The 14,299-nt window shown below is 40.6% G+C and overlaps 1 long non-coding RNA gene across 1 annotated transcript; it reads left to right on the top strand.

The window, feature by feature from the left end:
* The first annotated feature begins 649 nt into the window (after positions 1-649).
* LOC120861900 lies at positions 650-14,086 on the top strand. The gene is made up of 4 exons (XR_005720652.1): positions 650-857; positions 5,296-5,372; positions 12,408-12,463; positions 13,866-14,086. It is a non-coding gene; the product is annotated as an uncharacterized LOC120861900 (long non-coding RNA).
* The last annotated feature ends 213 nt before the right edge of the window (positions 14,087-14,299 follow it).

Here is a 14,299-nt window from a genome sequence, read left to right as displayed (position 1 = left end):
TACAAGACTGAGCAACTTTCACTTCATTTCACTTCTCTTTTTAGGAGAGAATTGGGAGAGCTGGATTAGCAACATCATTTTGAAAACAATGTTGAATCCCCTATTACCTTCCAATAAATAAATAAAACCCACCCAATATATCCCTCTGACAAATTTAGATATTCTATAACTAGCTGTCTTAAAAAAAAAAAAGCTATAATCGTTTCCCCTCTTTTCTCTATTCACACACACTATAAGTAATTTTTCCTTAATTAAAAAAATCAGGAATAAACTATCACCCTAACTTCTTAATATTTGTAAAATATCTAATGTGGATATACCAGTGACAGACAACGCTCTTTCAACCTTTTTAATGAACACTTAATATCAAATGCCTAGCACTTCTGATGAACGAAATGTCTCTTCTCAGAGCCAGGAGAGCAGTTGAGAAGCACTTGGTTTTGAGTTCTAACAGAGATGAATCTCACCTTCAGAGAGATCACTTGATAGGAATTGATAGTAATTAGATTTACAAGCTGGAAAAAGTCAAGATATCACCTCCCCTTTGCTATTTTGTTGGTTGGTGATCTGATGTAAGCTCATCCATCCTGAATTTCCCCAAAGAACTCAGAAAACATTTCTAATTTTTTTTCTCTCTTACTCAGATGAGGGACTAGAAGTGTGAGAGAGAAATCGCTCACTCATTTAAGTCTGAGTTCTGTGGCGCTGTCAGCGTTCTCAGGCTGATGATGCCGCTCTTCGTTCAGTTCTTCTCAACGTGGTACCGGTTTTGCCGCCGGCTGTCTGTGTGATCCTGGGGAACTTGTGCATATCAGCTGCATTTCAGCTGGACACACTAGAGGAAGAATGTTTTCCAGGTAATTATATTGGGGGTGAGATGGGAAGTCTGGAATCCAGAACAGAATCACTGTGAGATCCTTAGGCTGATTTTTTATTTTATTACTTTATTACTTATTTAAAAATTCATTTGCTTGCTTTATCTTTTAAATTCCACATATAAGTGGTAACATGCAGTACTTTTCTTTCTCTGCCTGACGTATTTCACTTGACATAATACCCTCCAGGTTCACCATGTCACTGCAGTATCTTTTGGCTGTTTGAAATGGATGGGCCTCAGAGCAGGCTAGGGAACTGGATTTCAGGGCTGGCACTCAGCTCTCCTCTCCCAGCCCTGACCAGCACGTTCAGAGCCTGTGCATGGCACTTTGTGCTTTGAGCAAAGCCTCTTGAGAAACCTGTATGCAGGTCAGGAAGCAACAGTTAGAACTGGACATGGAACAACAGACTGCTTCCAAATAGGAAAAGGAGTACGTCAAGGCTGTATATTCTCACCCTGCTTATTTAACTTATATGCAGAGTACATCATGAGAAACGCTGGGCTGGAGGAAGCACAAGCTGGAATCAAGATTGCCGGGAGAAATATCAATAGCCTCAGATATGCAGATGACACCACCTTTACGGCAGAAAGTGAAGAGGAGCTAAAAAGCCTCTTGATGAAAATGAAAGAGGAGAGTAAAAAAGTTGGCTTAAAGCTCAACATTCAGAAAACAAAGATCATGGCATCTGGTCCCATCACTTCATGGCAAATAGATGGGGAAACAGTGGAAACAGTGTCAGACTTTATTTTTCTGAGCTCCAAAATCACTGCAGATGGTGATTGCAGCCATGAAATTAAAAGACGCTTACTCCTTGGAAGAAAAGTTATGACCAACCTAGATAGCATATTCAAAAGCAGAGACATTACTTTGCCAACAAAGGTCCATCTCGTCAAGGCTATGGTTTTTCCAGTGGTCTTGTATGGATATGAGAGTTGGACTGTGAAGAAAGCTGAGTGCCGAAGAATTGATGCTTTTGAACTGTGGCGTTGGAGAAGACTCTTGAGAGTCCCTTGGACTGCAAGGAGATCCAACCAGTCCATTCTGAAGGAGATCAGCCCTGGGTGTTCTTTGGAAGGACTGATGCTAAAGCTGAAACTCCAGGACTTTGGCCAGCTCATGCAAAGAGCTGACTCATCAGAAAAGACTCTGATGCTGGGTAGGATTGGGAGCAGGAGGAGAAGAGGATGACAGAGGAGATGGCTGGATGGCATCACTGACTCGATGGGCGTGAGTCTGAGTGAACTCTGGGAGTTGGTGATGGACAGAGAGGCCTGGCGTGCTGCAATTCATGGGGTTGCAAAAAGTCAGACATGACTGAGCGACTGAACTGAACTGAAAGTACTCTTCCGTGTTTACAAAAAAAAAAAAAAAAAAATTCTACCATATTTGCCATGTTCCAGACGTTGTGCATGATCACATTCCATTCTAAAGATTTCTGAGGCTGAGAGTTTTATTGTGTACAATGAACAGATAAAGAGACTAAAGCCTGGGTAGTGAAGTAAACTGACCCGGAATCACACAGGGAGTATTGAAGCTGAAACATAAGCGTATTTTGACCCAGGCTCAAAATCATTTGGTTTTACAATCTGTCTGCTGCATAAATTAGCACCTAAGAAATCTTTTATAGAAAGCCACTTGCTTTTAAACCAAGAATATGCTGTCCCTATGTGCTACCTTATAAGAAAGAAGTAACTTGGTGCAGAGGAGGCACAGTACACACTCAATAAATGTTTGTTGAATTAATGAATAATTAGTTTATAATTGCATATCTTGCAGTGTGATATAGCTGAAAACTTCAGCTGCATATTAATAATTTTACATCCCCAGATTTTAGAATTCTTCCTTAATGACTTATAAAGAACTCTACTCTGAAGACAGAGATCAGAAGCCATGTAGAAAATAAATTATAAAAAAAAAAAAAGAAAGAAAATAAATTATAGACAGCCAAAATGAATATGCTTAATCTGTGAGATACATTTCTTTTTTCCATCTTTCCTCTCTTCACAAGTTTTCACTTTTATTGTCATTTTCTGAATGCTGCAAAGAAATGTGTAATGTCCTACAATTACAGATATTAATAGCATGATACAATTCAACAAATCATTTTATTTAGTGAACTCAATTAAAATACACTATTTTTCAGAGGTAAGCACTAGCTAGAGATGTCATGCAGAGAAAAAAATCTAGGGGTGATCAAGTTTGGGGAAATATTGCAGTCTGAAGCTGTCAGTGATTGGAGAAAATTTTAGGATGTGGTAAATATGGCATTGAGGGATGTGGCTAAACATGGGCTCAGATTAAGTAGAAAGTTTGTAAGCTCAGGATGCAGCTAACAATCTAGGGGTAAGAGGTTGAGTTGTCTTGACTCCTACTGAGAATAGTTCAGATTTGGTTAAATGGAGGAATAGGAAAAAAAGTTATAATTGGAAAACAAAGCCACAATGATCCAAACATTCCAGATTTTTCCTTTTGTAAAAATTGTGATGATTTCATATCACCACATGCTTTCTTTTCCCCAGAAAGGAACTCGTGACATAATGGGACCATTATAGGCCCCCATTTAGGAAATTTAATGACATAGCAGGCATAAAGTTTATTATTGGGGGGGCACTTTAAATGGCAACCCACTCCAGTATTCTTGCCTGGAGAATCCCATGGACGGAGGAGCCTGGTAGGCTGCAATCCATGGGGTCGCAAAGAGTCGGACACGACTTAGCGACTTCACTTTCACTTTCTATGTATACCACAATGAAAGCATTTTCTAGTCATTATTGTAAAACATTTTTTAATTGTAATAAAATACATATAACAAGATTTACTACCTTTACCATTTTGAAGTATACAATTTAGTGGCATTAAACAGTTCACATCATGCAACCATCACCATGATAGCTTATGGTGAAAGGTGTTGGATTCTTGATCTGTAAGGAGGAAGATTTAGCTTCAGGACCAAAGACTTGATCACTCAAGAGCTTTTGTGTAGCAGAGTTTCATTAAAGTGAAAAGGGACAGAGAAAGATTCTGACATAGACATCAGAAGGGGGATGGAGAATGCCTCCTTGCTAATCTTTAGCAAGCTGTTTTATGTCTGTTAGAACATTATTGATCAGATAAGAGCGACACCTCAAGGCTGAGGGAGTTTCACCAGGCCCCTCACCCACAAAATGCATTTTTGAGATAGGATGGCAGGAGGTGTGTCATCTCCCAACCATAAAACAACTGATATGAATACTGGTTTGTTGAGCGACTATCAGCCAAAAGTTAGTCTTAGGTGGAACCATTTTGAAGAAAGGCAAGTTCCAAAGCAAATACATAATTTCATTAACATAGCTTAAGAAAACTATTTCCATAAGAAAAATGAATTGGTTAGCTCAAGGTTTGAGAAAAGTTAAGTTCAGGTGGAACCAGGTATTGTCGTAGCAACACAGAATTTTAAGAGAAAAAGATCAGACACTTGTAGTTTGTTTCCTCCTGCCGCTTAGTTCAGTTCAGTCACTCAGTTGTGTCTGACTCTTTGTGACCCCATGGACGGCAGCACGCCAGGCCTCCCTGTCCATCACAAACTCCCAGAGTCCACCCAAACCCATGTCCATTGAGTTGGCGATGCCATCCAACCAAATCAACTTCTGTTGTCCCGTTCTCCTCCCGCCTTCAATCTTTCTCAGCAGCAGGGTCTTTTCTAATAAGGCAGTTCTTCACATCAGGTAGCCAAAGAATTGGAGTTTCAGCTTTAGCATCAGTCCTTTCAATGAATATTCAGGACTGATTTCCTTTAGGATGGACTGGTGGGATCTCCTTGCAGTCCAAGGGACTCTCAAGAGTCTTCTCCAACACCACAGTTCAAAAGCATCAGTTCTTCAGTTCTCAGCTTTCTTCACAGTCCAACTCTCACATTCATACATGACCACTGAAAACCATAGCCTTGACTAGACAGACCTTATTAAAATAATATTTCAGATACTTATAAAATCATCCAGTCCATTTTGAAGGAGATCAGCCCTGGGATTTCTTTGGAAGGAATGATGCTGAAGCTGAAACTCCAGTACTTTGGCCACCTCATGAGAGTTGGGTCATTGGAAAAGACTCTGATGCTGGGAGGGATTGTGGCAGGAGGAGAAGGGACAACAGAGGATGAGATGGCTGGATGGCATCACTGACTCGATGGACGTGAGTCTGAGTGAACTCCAGGAGATGGTGATGGACAGGGAGGCCTGGTGTGCTGCGATTCAAGGGGTCACAAAGGGTCGGACATGACTGAGTGACTGAACTGAACTGAACATTTATTGTTCTTGATCACTTTATCTTTTCATAGCATTTTTAAATTTTTATATTTGTATGTCTGTGGGTCATATACACATACACATACCCATCCCCCAACACACATAATAAATTGATCATTATTTATGCATTGGAGCAGGACCAAAGGAGAATTCTGGCTTCTGTTATTTCCATGGGTCTCTTCAATTCAGAGATGCAGTGGCCGGCTGTTTGAATGTGAGTACCTTGTAACTTGGGCCCCTGTGGGGCCACCCAAGATGGGTGGGTCATGGTGGAGTGGTCTGACAGAATGTGGTCCACTGGAGAAGGCAATGACAAACCACTTCAGTATTCTTGCCTTGAGAACCCCATGAACAGTATGAAAAGGCAAAATGATAGGATACTGAAAGAGGAACTCCCCAGGTCAGTAGGTGCCCAATATGCTACCAGAGATCAGTGGGAAAATAACTCCAGAAAGAATGAAGGGACAGAGCCAAAGCAAAAACAATACCCAGTTGTGGATGTGACTGGTGATAGAAGCAAGGTCCGATGCTGTAAAGAACAATATTGCATAGGAACCTAGAATGTTAGGTCCATGAATCAAGGCAAATTGGAAGTGGTCAAACAGGAGATAGCAAGAGTGAACATCAACATTCTAAGAATCAGCAAACTAAAATGGACTGGAATGGGTGAATTTAACTCAGATGACCATTATATCTACTACTGTGGGCAAGAATCCCTTAGAAAAAATGGAGTAGCCATCATGGTCAACAAAAGAGTCCAAAATGCAGTACTTGGATGCAATCTCAAAAACGACAGAATGATCTCTGTTCATTTCCAAAGCAAACAAAACCATTCAATATCACAGTAATCCAAGTCTATGCCCCAGCCAATAACACTGAAGAAGCTGAAGTTGAACTGTTCTATGAAGACCTACAAGACCTTTTAGAACTAACACCCCAAAAGATGTCCTTTTCATTATAGGGACTGGAATGCAAAAGTAGGAAGTCAAGAAACACCTGGAGTAACAGACAAATTTGGCCTTGGAATACGGAAGGAAGCAGGGCAAAGGCTAATAGAGTTTTGCCAAGAGAATGCACTGGTCATAGCAAACACCCTCTTCCAACAACACAAGAGAAGACTCTACACATGGACATCACCAGATGGTCAACACCAAAATCAGATTGATTCTATTCTTTGCAGCCAAAGATGGAGAAGCTCTATACAGTCAGCAAAAACAAGACCAGGAGCTGACTGTGGCTCAGATCATGAACTCCTTATTGCCAAATTCAGAACTTAAATAGAAGAAAGTAGGGAAAACAGCTAGACCATTCAGGTATGACCTAAATCAAATCCCTTATGATTATACAGTGGAAGTGAGAAATAGATGTAAGGGACTAGATCTGATAGATAGAATGCCTAATGAACTATGGAATGAGGTTCGTGACATTGTACAGGAGACAGGGATCAAGACCATCCCCATGGAAAAGAAATGCAAAAAAGCAAAATGGCTGTCTGGGGAGGACTTAAAAATAGCTGTGAAAAGAAGAGAAGTGAAAAGCCAAGGAGAAAAGGAAAGATATAAGCATCCGAATGCAGAGTTCCAAAGAATAGCAAGAAGAGATAAGAAAGCCTTCCTCAGCGATTAATGCAAAGAAATAGAGGAAAAGAACAGAATGGGAAAGACTAGAGATCTCTTCAAGAAAATTAGAGATACCAAGGGAACATTTCATGCAAAGATGAGCTCGATAAAGGACAGAAATGGTATGGACCTAACAGAAGCAGAAGATATTAAGAGGAGGTGCAAGAATACACAGAAGAACTGTACAAAAAAGATCTTCACGACCCAGATAATCACGATGGTGTGATCACTCACCTAGAGCCAGATATCCTGGAATGTGAAGTTAAGTGGGCCTTAGGAAGCATCACTACGAACAAAGCTAGTGGAGGTGATGGAATTCCAGTTGAGCTCTTTCAGATCCTGAAAGATGATGCTATGAAAGTGCTGCACTCAATATGCCAGCAAATTTGGAAAACTCAGCAGTGGCCACAGGACTGGAAAAGGTCAGTTTTCATTCGAGTCCCAAAGAAAGGCAATGCCAAAGAATGCTCAAACTACTGCACAATTGCACTCATCTCACACGCTAGTAAAGTAATGCTCAAAATTCTCCAAGCCAGGCTTCAGCAATACGTAAACTGTAAACTTCCAGATGTTCAAGCTGCTTTTAGAAAAGGCAGAAGAACCAAGATCAAATTGCCAACATCTGCTGGATCATGGAAAAAGCAAGAGAGTTCCAGAAAAACCATCTATTTCTGCTTTATTGACTATGCCAAAGCCTTTGACTGTGTGGATCACAGTAAACTGTGGAAAATTCTGAAAGAGATGGGAATACCAGACCACCTGACCTGCCTCTTGATAAACCTATATGCAGGTCAGGGAGCAACAGTTAGAACTGGACATGGAACAATAGACTGGTTCCAAATAGGAAAAGGAATACATCAAGGCTGTATATTGTCACCCTGCTTATTTAACTTATATGCAGAGTACATCATGAGAAACACTGGGCTGGAAGAAACACAAGCTGGAATCAAGATTGCCAGGAGAAATATCAATAACCTCAGATATGCAGATGACACCACTCTGATGGCAGAAAGTGAAGAGGAACTAAAAAGCCACTTGATGAAAGTGAAAGAGGAGAGTGAAAAAGTTGGCTTAAAGCTCAACATTCAGAAAATGAAGATCATGGCATCTGGTCCCAGCACTTCATGGCAAATAGATGGGGAAACAGTGGAAACAGTGTCAGACTTTATTTTTCTGGGCTCCAAAATCACTGCAGATGGTGATTGCAGCCATGAAATTAAAAGACGCTTACTCCTTGGAAGGAAAGTTATGACCAACCTAGATAGCATATTGAAAAGCAGAGGCATTACTTTGCCAACAAAGGTCCGTCTAGTCAAAGGTCATGTATGGATGTGAGAGTTGGACTGTGAAGAAAGCTGAGTGCTGAAGAATTGATGCTTTTGAACTGTGGTGTTGGAGAAGACTCTTGAGAGTCCCTTGGACTGCAAGGAGATCCAACCAGTCCATTCTAAAGGAGATCAGTCCTGGGTGTTCATTGAAAGGACCGATGCTAAAGCTGAAACTCTAGTACTTTAGCCACCTGAAGATGGTGATGGACAGGGAGGCCTGACGTGCTGCAATTCATGGGGTCGCAAAGAGTCAGACACGACTGAGCGACTGAACTGAACTGAACTGAACTGAACCTTGTAACTCTCTAGCTTTCACACTGAGATATGTATCCTGGATCTGCTTGTCTGTCTTCACTGCACGTCAACCTGCCCATGTAACTGCAACCAAGTCAGAAAAAATGGAAGAATCTCAAGGTAGAAATAAGTACATATTTTCCATGTCTTACTTTATAATACTTTTCTTTGGCTGCTACGATTCTTTGTGACCCATAGACTGTGACCTGCCAGGCTCTTCTGTCCATGGTATTTCCCAGGCAAGAATACCGGAGTAGGTTGTCACTTCCTTTTCCAGGGGATGTTCCTGACCCAGAGATCAAACCAGGGTCTCCACCTTTGCAGGCAAATTCTTTACTGTCTGAGCCACTAGCGAAGCCCCAAGACTATTACAGTAATTGCCAAACTAATAGTTCTCGCATTTAAGAACTGAAATAGGTACTGACTCCTCTTCTTTGACCCTCCTCCTCTCCCAGCACTCATCACTCAAAAGAGCTTTGAAGGTGTTCTTACATGTCAGATCAGCTATGGCAATTTTCAAAATGGGTGCTCTTAAGTTTAAATGCAGATTAAAAATCTTTGGAGCTATGGTTCAGGAGATTTGCCTAGATATGAGAACTTATCTGTATTCTAATTACTTTTTTTCTCTCTGGTTAAGAGAACTATGAAGGGAACATCTGAAGGCACCAAAGTGAGTGATTAGAAGAGTGCAATCACTGCTTATATAATTTTATGGTGCATGTGGCGAAGACATATGTATTCACCTGAAGATTTATTAGTCTGGACCCCCTCATTTGAACATTCTGTATCAGGAATACATAAATCTATAGGAAAGGAAAATGTTTTATTTTTGTATAAAATGGGAATAAAACAAGCTATTGTGATAATTTATAATAGAGGTCATCTAAGAAAGTAACACTGATATATATTGTTACTTCAATTTTAGTTCAAATTGAAGCCCCCCTTTCTTTGTTGGTGGAGAGCATTATATTAACACTCAGCTCTTTCCTGAATGATGCAAGTCAATTCCTTCCTGAATTTGTTCTCTGTGCAACACATGAGTTATTAATGATCCATAGTAATCATTTTTTGGCCATAAAATCAGACACAAATTTAAAGCTATATCTTTGCTCTTGAAACGTGAAACAAATAAAATCAAAACATGTGTCACAATATGGAACTTTTTGTTGGGTTACATTTTTATGTTACCAGGAAGACTAGTTACTAGCAAGGCTATTAATAAGATGTTTTTAATTTTATAAGCACTTATTTAAGTTAGAAAAATAATTTTAATTACATTTCTGCCTTTGTTTTAAAGGTTTCTAGACAAGTGGGTCTCGGGTGTCACAAGGCATTAAAATTGCCTGGGATTGGGGATCCTGCCTAAAATTCAATATCTAAGTTCTCTTCTCAGGAATTTTGACTCAATAAGTCTAAGGGGTGGAACCCAGGAAATTACATGTTAAAAAACTTTTAATAGATGTGAGCTGGTGATGGACGGGGAGGCCTGGCATGCTGCGGTTCATGGGGTCACAAAGAGTCAGACACGACAGAGCGACTGAACTGAACTGAATATTCCATCAGCAAGGTGTCCACATCATTGGTGTGGAGCTCAGTGAATTCTCACAAACTGAACCCACACATGTAACCGGCACCCAGTTCCAGAAACAGAATCTCCTGGCACCCAGAGCCTTCCTGTGCTCTGTCCTCTCACTCTCCTTTCACAGGGAGGACATTATGCACACTACAACTCCAAAGGTTAGTTTCGTCTGTTTCTGTATTTCATGGAAACAGGATTGTGCAGTTGATTCTCTTGGATTCTGTCTTCTCTCATTCAACACTATGTTTATGAGGTTCGTCAGTATTGTTGTGTGTAATCAGATCATTCATTCTCACTGCCACGTAGTATTCCATTGTGTGACTACACCCCAATTTATGTATTCACTTGATTTTTGTTGGGAATTTGAGTCACTTCCCATTGGGCTATTAAACTGGTCCTGCTGTAAACACTGCTGCTTGAACAACCAGGGAAAGGGGAGCCCTGTAATCAAAGTTCATAAAAGAAAGTCTCAGGACCTATAAGAATAGTGCCTTAAAGCTAAAGGGGAAAATAATGATGTCAGACTTGTTTTCTGAAAAAAAGTGCTAAGAACAAATAATAAGGCTTTTAATGGTATGCCTTAAACAAGACTAGAGGGAAAGAACAGATAAAGAAAGCAGAATTACTTGACTTTTCCTATGTCTTTTCAATCAGGAAAACACTGGCAGGTAAACAATGGGTAGAGTGTGCATGGTTAAGACAGAGCTGAGTCCCAATATAGGAAAGAAGGTGGTGAGTTAGTAAGTGGCAAAGTCAAATGCTAGCAAATACATCCCTTAAAAATTTTTTTTTAAATTTTTTAATTGAAGGATAATTGCTTTACAGAATTTTGTTGTTTTCTTCCAAACATCAACATGAATCTCCCCTCCCATCTCCCTCCCCATCCCACCCCTCTAGGTTGTTATAGAGCCCCTATTTGACCTCCCTGAGTCATACAGCAAATTCCCATTGGCTATCTATTTTACATATGGTAATGTAAGTTTTCATGTTACTATCTCCATACACCTCACCTCTCCTTCCTCCCTTGCCAGTCATGTCCATAAATCTGTTCTCTATGTCTGTGTCTCCAGTGCTGCCCTGAAAATTTCACCAGTACCATCTGTATATATTCCATATATATGTGTGAGCATACAATATTTTTCTTTCCCTTTCTGACTTACTTCACTCTGTATAATAGGCTCCAGGTTCATCCACCTCATTAAAATTGACAGATGTGTTCCTTTTTATGGCTGAGTAATATTCCATTGTATATATGTACCACAGCTTCTTTATCCATTCATCTGTCGATGGACATCTAGTTTGCTTCCATGTTCCAGCTATTGTAAATAGTGCTGCAATGAACACGGGGTGGAGGGGGGGTACATGTGTCTTTTTCAATTTTGGTTTCCTCAGGGTATATGCCTAGGAGTGGGATTGCTGGGTCATTGCTGGTTTAATCATAGTTTTTAAAGGAATCTCCATATTGTCTTCCACTGTGGCTGTATCAATTTACATTCCCACCAACAGTGCAAGAGGGTTCCCTTTTCTCCACACCCTCTCCAGCGTTTACTGTTTGTAGACTTTTTGATGACGGCCATTCTGACTGGTGTGGGATTATATTTCATTGTAGTTTCGATTTGCATTTCTCTGATAGTGAACAATGTTGAGCATCTTTTCATGTTTGTTAGCCATCTGTATATTTTCTTTGGAGAAATGTCTGTTTAGGTCTTTTTCCCACTTTTGATTGCATTGATTATTTTTCTGGTATTGAGTCATATGAACTGCTTGTATGTTTTTGAAATTAATCCTGTGTCAGTTGTTTCACTTGCTACTTTTTTCTCCAATTTGGAAGGTTGTCTTTTCACCTTGTTTATAGTTTCCTTTGCTATGCAAAAGCTTTTAAGTTTTATTAGGCCCCACTTGTTTATTTTCATTTTTACTTCCATTACTCTAGAAGGTGGGTCATAGAAGATCTTGTTTTGATATATGTCATTGAGTGTTCTGCCTATGTTTTCCTCTAAGAGTTTTATAGTTTCTGGTCTTACATTTAGGTCTTTAATCCATTTTGAGTTTATTTTTGGGTATGGTGTTAGCAAGTGTTCTAATCTCATTTTTTTACAAGTAGCTGTCCAGTTTACCCAGCACCACTTATTGAAGAGGCTATCTTTTCCCTATTGTATATTCTTACCTCCTTTGTCAAAAATAAGGTACCCATAGGTGCATGGGTTTATTTCTGGGCTTTCTATCTTGTTCCATTGGTCTTTATTTCTGTTTTTGTGCCAGTATCATACTGTCTTGATGACTGTAGCTTTGTAGTATAGTCTGAAGTCAGGAAGGTTGATTCCTCCAGCTCTATTCTTCTCTCTCAAGATTGCTTTGGTTATTTGGGGTCTTTTGTATTTTAGCAAATACATTCTTATCAAAATAACTTGTACTTGTGATTCTTACAGCCTGAGCAGAGTCCAGACCCCTGGCCTGCCAGCAACTCAGTGTCCATTAGTCACGGGTAAAAGCCCTGGATTCAGGGTCTGACAGACATTGGTTTAACACCTTTCTTGTTACCTCACAGTGGGTGGGGAGTGTGGGCATGGCTTAACTTGAGCTGGATCTCCAGATCAGGGTCTCACAAGGCTGCAACCCAGGGGCCAGCTGGGGCTGGGCTTTCATCTGTGGCTTGGGGTGCTCTTCAAGCTCTTGTAGATGTTGGCTGACTTACTTCCTGGCAGCTGTAGACCTCAAGACTGCTTGCTTCTTTAAGGCCAGCAGGTGAGCTGTCTATTCTTGTGTGTACCTGCTTAGTCACTCAGTCATGTCCAACTCTTTGTGACCCCATGGACTGCAGCCTGCCAGGCTCTTCTGTCCACGGGGATTCTCCAGGCAAGAATAATGGAGTGGGTTGCCATGCCCTCCTCCAGGGAATCTTCTTGACCTAGGAATCGAACCAGGGTCTCCTACATTGCAGGCGGATTCTTTACCAGCTGAGCTACCTCAACCTAAATCTCTTTTAAAGGGCTCACCTGATTAGGTCAGAACCATCCCAAATAATCTCCTTTTGGTGAACAGACTTTAATAAACTCTAAGTAATTCTGATTTTAGATCTTAATTCAGTTCAGTTCAGTTCAGTCGCTCAGTCGTGTCTGACTCTTTGCGACCCCATGAATCGCAGCATGCCAGGCATCCCTGTCCATCACCAGCTCCTGGAGTTCACTCAGACTCAAGTTCATTGAGTCAGTGATGCCATCCATTCATGTCATCCTCTGTCGTCCCCTTCTCCTCCTGCCCCCAATCCCTCCCAGCATCAAAGTCTTTTCCAATGAGTCAACTCTTTGCATGAGGTGGCCAAAGTACTGGAGTTTCAGCTTTAGCATCAGTCCTTCCAAAGAAATCCCAGGGATGATCTCCTTCAGAATGGACTGGTTGGATCTCCTTGCAGTCCAAGGGACTCTCAAGAGTCTTCTCCAACACCACACTTCAAAAGCATCAATTCTTTGGTGCTCAGCTTTCTTCACAGTCCAACTCTCACATCCATACATGACTACTGGAAAAACCATAGCCTTGACTAGACAGACCTTAGTCGGCAAAGTAATGTCTCTGCTTTTGAATATGCTATCTAGGTTGATCATAACTTTTCTTCCAAGGAGTAAGCGTCTTTTAATTTCATGGCTGCAGTCACCATCTGCAGATCATGGGATCCGGTCCCATCACTTCATGGGAAATAGATGGGGAAACAGTGGAAACAGTGTCAGACTTTATTTTGGGAGGCTCCAAAATCACTGCAGATGGTGACTGCAGCCATGAAATTAAAAGACGCTTACTCCTTGGAAGAAAAGATCTTAATTATATCTTCTAAATCTCTTCATCTTGCTCATAGAATATTATCACAGGAGTGACCTTCATTCTATTCACAGGTGCTCCCACAGTCAAGCGAAGGAGATTCCACAGGGTATGGACACCAGGGAGAGAGAATTTGGGGGCCAGTTTATAGACACTTGCATATGTACTATTTTCTGGAATTGCAGATATTTGATGCAGATTGTATTGAATCAGTGCTTTCAAAATGGACACAGGAGAGTACTGGATGGGTAAGACACCAGATGAAATTTTTATTTTTGTATTGTTTTAAATGAGCATTTTTGCCATTCATAAATTATTTGCATTACCTTCTTATAAGTTAATCAGACACTGATGACATTTTTATAGTAAATGCAAAATGAGGATAAAAATAAATAGGCCTGAGCCATTCATAGCTCCAAGATGCAGCCACTTGGAACTTGCACATGGAGAAAATGGACCTAAGAGTTACCTACATATTCACACCTGTGTGAATCTGCTACAGCTGCCA

The sequence above is a fragment of the Oryx dammah genome, unplaced genomic scaffold, assembly GCF_014754425.2.
Source record: "Oryx dammah isolate SB20612 unplaced genomic scaffold, SCBI_Odam_1.1 HiC_scaffold_3, whole genome shotgun sequence".
Lineage (NCBI taxonomy): Eukaryota > Metazoa > Chordata > Mammalia > Artiodactyla > Bovidae > Oryx > Oryx dammah.
This window is presented reverse-complemented; position numbering and strand designations above follow the sequence as displayed.